The sequence below is a fragment of the Eulemur rufifrons genome, chromosome 30 (genome assembly GCF_041146395.1).
Source record: "Eulemur rufifrons isolate Redbay chromosome 30, OSU_ERuf_1, whole genome shotgun sequence".
Lineage (NCBI taxonomy): Eukaryota > Metazoa > Chordata > Mammalia > Primates > Lemuridae > Eulemur > Eulemur rufifrons.
The window spans coordinates 40,001,221-40,006,575 of record NC_091012.1 but is presented as its reverse complement, the minus strand read 5'-3'; the positions used below and the strand labels follow the sequence as shown (position 1 = coordinate 40,006,575).

The following is a 5,355-nucleotide window of genomic DNA, read 5'->3' as shown; positions in this document are numbered from 1 at the left end:
AGGAGGAGGAAGAAGAGAAAGAGAAGGATGAACAGGAGGAAGAAAAAGAAAAAAAAAGAGACACCCTTTATCATCACTACCCTGGGCCATGCACTTGACCTACATTTGCTCTATTCCTCGTAGGACCCCAGAAAGATAGGTTTCCTCATTGCTTAGATGAGGAAATAGCTTCAAAGAGGTTAAGTAAGGTTCTTCAGCCCACCCAGCTGGTAAGTGCTACAACCAGAATTTGAATCCAGATCTGTGTGGGTCTTTCCATGAAACTGTGCTGCCTTAACTCCTAAACATGTCCCTGACTAATAATTGTTGGGCTTAAAAATACCCAGGGAGGCTCATGCTTCTGAAAAGGTTCCAAAAGCCACCTGGCCTAGGTCCTTGAAAAGTCAGAGGTCATGATGGCTGTATTAGTTTCCTAGGGATGCCTAAGAAATTACCACAAACTGGATAGCTTAAAATAATGGAAATGAATTTTATCACAGTTCTGGAGGCCAGGGGTCTGAAATTAAGATGTCTACAGGGCCACCTTCTCTTGGAAGCCTGTAGGGAAAACTCCTTCTGTATAGTTGGGGTTTTCCAGAGACACAGAACTAACAGCATACATTCATATATGTATACATGTGTATGTTTGTATGCATATACTGAGAGAGAGAGAGATTTAGTATCAAAACTTGGCTTTCACAAGATGGTGCCGAGGGCGAAGAAGGAAGCTCCTGCCCCTCCCAAAGCTGAAGCCAAAGCAAAGGCTTTGAAGGCCAAGAAGGCAATACTAAAAGGTGCCTACAGCCACAAAAAAAAAAAAAAAAAGAAGAACAAGAAGATCCATACATCACCCACCTTCTAGTGCCCGAAGACACTGTGGCTCCGGAGGCAGCCCAAATATCCTTGGAAGAGCGCCCCCAGGAGAAACAAGCTTGAACACTATGCCATCATCAAGTTCTCCCTGACCACTGAGTCTGCCATGAAGAAGATAGAAGACAGCAACACATTTGCATTCATTGTGGATGTCAAAGCCAACAAGCACCAGATCAAACAGGCTGTGAAGAAGCTCTATGACATTGATGTGGCCAAGGTCAACATCCTGATCAAGCCTGATTGAGAGAAGAAGGCATATGTTTGACTGGCTCCCAAATACAATGCTTCGGATGTTGCTAACAAAATTGGGATCATCTAAACCGAGGCCAACTGCTAATTCTAAATATATACATCTTTTCACCTTAAAAAAAAATTGGCTCACACAAATATGGAGGCTGGCAAGTCCAAACTCTGTAGGGTGGGCCAGCAGGCTACAGATCCAGAAAAGCTGATGTTTTAGTTCTAGTCTGAAGATAGTCTGCAGTAAAACTAGGAAGAGACGATGACGCAGAAAAAGGCCAAAGGCAGCCCGCCAAAGAATTCTCTCTGGTTCAGGGAAGCCATTTTTTTTCTATTCAAGCCATTAACTGACTGGATGAACCCACCCATTATGGGGGGCAGTCTGTTTCACTCAAAGTCCACCTCGAGAGAAACAAGCGGAATAATGAACAAATATCTGGGCACCCCGTGGCTCAGCCAAGTTGACACAAAATTAACCATCACGCCTTTCTTGCCTTTTTTAGTTTCTGGTGGCTTCAGGCATTCTTTGTCTTGGGGCTGTGTGAATCCAATCTCTGCCTCCACATGGCCTCCTCCCCTGTGTGTCTGTGTCCCAAATCTGCTTCTGCCGGTCTCTTATAAGGCCACCTGTTATTGGATTTAGGGCCCTAGGATGATCTCATCTCACATCCTCAGCTTAATTGCATCTACAAAGACCCTTTTATCAAATAATGTCACATTCACAGGTCCTGAGGATTAGGACCTAGAGATGTATTTGGGGGGAGTCATTTAACCTACTAAAGTGGTATTGCCCCATGGGAATCTGAGGAGTTTTGGTGGCAACGGCCACTTCCTAGCTTCAGGTAAAAAACCCGAAACACAGGCCGGGTGCGGTGGCTCACACCTGCAATCCTAGCACTCTGGGAGGCCGAGGCGGGCAGACTGTTTGAGCTCAGGAGTTCGAGACCAGCCTGAGCAAGAGCGAGACCCCGTCTCTACTAAAAATAGAAAGAAATTAGCCAGACAACTAAAAATATATAGAAAAAATTAGCCGGGCATGGTGGTGCATGCCTGTAGTCCCAGCTACTCGGGAGGCTGAGGCAGGAGGATCACTTGAGCCCAGGAGTTTGAGGTTGCTGTGAGCTAGGCTGACACCACGACACTCTAGCCTGGGCAACAGAACGAGACTCTGTCTCAACAACAAAAAAGAATAAAGAATATAAAAACAAAAAAGGACAACAAAGATTCCATAATATCAGCAATAATCCCAGTGCAAGAAGGTAAATCAGTGGCCATCTAGGGTGGTTATTGTAGGTATGATGTCATGCTGGGAAGCTGGAGATAGTTTCTGACAAGACGACCACGATCATTTGAATCGTTATTCCCCTGTATATAATATTTTGTTTCTCCAGCTACTTGCAAGATTTACTTTTTATCCTTAGTTTTCATCCATTTGGTTATGATGTATCAGGCATAGTTTTTTTCATATTTATTCTGTTTGGGGTTCACCAAATTTTTGGAAGTTTTTGGCCACTGTTTAATTATTTTTCCTGCTCTCATCTCTCCTAGGACAATTACCTGTGTGTTAGATCTTTTGATACTGTCCCACAGAGCCTTGAGCTCTGTTCATTTTATTTTTTCCAATCTTTGTTCTCCCTCTTGTTCAGATTGGAGAATTTCTATTGATTTATCTTTACATTCACTGACTCTTTTCTTTATCTTTTCCATTCTGCTGTTAAGTTCATTCGGTATTGTTCCCCTCCCACCCCGATTCTATATTTTTCAGTTATATAATTTGGTTAATTTTTTATTCCTATTTCCTCTCTTGGGATTTCCTTCTTTTTCCCATGCATTACGGGAATATTATTCTTTATCTCATTGACCATGTTTACAATAACTACTTTAAAGACCTTGTCTGATAATTCCAACATCTGGGTCCTCTCAGGGTTGAACTCAGCTGATTGTCTTTTCAAAATGGTGAGGCCATTGTCCTTATTTATTTTTTATTTATTTATTTTTTTTGATATGTCAAGTAATTTCTCGTGGTATGTTGGACATAGTAATTGCTAGCTTGTGGAGACTCTGGATTCTAGTATATGCTTCCAAAAAGTGTTGATTTTTGTTCGTTTGTTTTTAGCAAGAAAATAACTCGTTTACTCTCACACTGCAAACTCTGTCTCACCTGTGGTAGACATCAGCTCAATTATCAGTTCAAATCTTTTAGCTTTAGCTGTAAGGAGATTTGAGTCTGCCCAGTGTGCATGGTTCAAGGGCAAAGGGGTCAGCCGAAGGCCTGGGCAGAATTTATGCACAGGATGCGGGTCTTTCCTGTTCCACCTCTCTCCTTTCTAGGATTCCCCCACCATAATCCAAGTGACTGTAGTTACTCTGGATTCTGTCATCTGAATCTTCAGGCCAGAATGATGGCAGATTTTCTATTAGAATTTTAGTTGTCCTGTGCGATGCTGCAACAGCAGTCTCTGCACTTAGGCCAAAGCTGCAGAAAAGGAAACTCAGTTCATGCCAGGCCGTCCTTCCCACTTTCAGCTCCCATCCAAAATCTGCCTGTTTTTTTCCCCTGTCATTCTCCAGAATCTCCAGGTTTCCTTCTTTTTTTTCTTTTTATATTTTCCACAAAGTTTGTAGTTAACTATATGCAGAGAGTTTGCTCTCCTAACAGATTATTCCTATGTACTGGAAGTGGAAACTCTATTTTTGAATAAAAAGGGATGTTGGGGGATTTGCCCCTTGTTACAAAATTAATATATACCCACTTAAAAATCATACAACATAGAAAAATGTAAAGAAGAACATGAAACTACCTATAATCTCATTCTTTTCTTTCTTTCCTTTTTTTTGAGGGGGGAAGGGTCTGGCTATGTTGCCCAGGCTGATCCTGAACTCCTGGGCTCAAGTGATCCTCCTGCCTCAGACTCCCAAGTAGCTGGGATTACATGTGCATACCACCGTGCCCAGCTGTTAACATTTTGGCATATCTCCTTCTCGTCATTTTTTTCATGAATATATATCAAAATGTACTTATATAAGCATAGAAATAAATATTCCTTATACTAAAACAGGAGCATACTATACATATTCTGTTGCAACCTGCTTCGCTCCCCCCCCCATTTAGTAATATATAATAAACACTGAAAAAGAGCTATTCTGGGTTTAAGAATAAAGGGTTGGAGAGCTTACTGAAGACAGATTGAAAAATGAGACTTTTGATCTAAAAGGGAATGGTGCTGAGAGGGCAAGGCCCACAGAAGGCCCTCAGGCCCCTGCCTTGCCCACACAGTAGAGTAGAGGAAACAGTGTCTTTTTTTCAGCCCTAACTAGCTGGGGAAGAGCTGAGGGTTTGGCGTTGGGTTGTGGTATCTTCTGCTGACTCCTGGCTATTAGAGACTCTAATGAGGGGAAGTTCCAGCCCTGGAGTCTGCGGTGGACTAGGCAGGCCACACAGCTTTGCAGGACACTGGGAGTCGCTGTGGCTCCTGGGTGGCCCTTCCAGCTGCAGGTCCTGACTAGTGCTAAATGCGCATGGAAGAGGGGAGGAGTAGGGCACTGAGTTACTGCAGCACAGCTAATATTTGCTGCATTGATTGGACTTTTCACATGCTATCAACCATAGCTGGGGATAGCTTCTTTCAGGGTCAAATTACCTGATGAAAATCCCACCTCCTGTTCTGCAGAACCAGTCTCCCCATGAGGTGTTCACTGCTCTTCCGTACCTATCCATTTGTTCCACATGTTGACTCTTTGATTAGACATTTAGACCTGGATCCTCCACCCAGTTTTGTCAGCCACCAACCTCAAATTTAGTATGTTTGAGCTCATCATTTCCCTCCAGGGCCTACTCATCTTCTTGCCTTTCATGTTTTTGTTGAGGACCTTACCATCCCCCCAGGTCACCTGGTTGCAAACAGTCCTCACTGACTCCTCCCTCTCTCAGGCCTCCATCTTCCAATCAGCTGTGACTTTTGTTCTGTGAAGAGGAGCCACTAAAGGATTTTGAGCAGAGGAGTAGGATGTGGTCTGATGTGGGCTCTAGTATGGAGGATGAACTCAATGTGCAGGGAAAGAGACAGATGTGAGGCAGAGAGATCAGTTTGGAGACCAGCAACAGCAATGCAAGAGATGAAAGCAGTAATTTCGATATAGAGGAGAAGGTTTCAAGGGACAAGTCACAAATGGAATAACCTAGAAATTTTCAAAACAGAAGAATGCTTAAAAGTTGAAAGGTTGGTTAATGTTATACAAGGTACATTTCTTTAAAGTAAACTT

At 43.0% G+C, this 5,355-nt stretch overlaps 1 pseudogene; it reads left to right on the top strand.

The window, feature by feature from the left end:
* The first annotated feature begins 682 nt into the window (after positions 1 to 682).
* Positions 683 to 1,171, top strand: LOC138378696 (large ribosomal subunit protein uL23 pseudogene; annotated as a pseudogene).
* Positions 1,172 to 5,355: the final 4,184 nt, after the last annotated feature.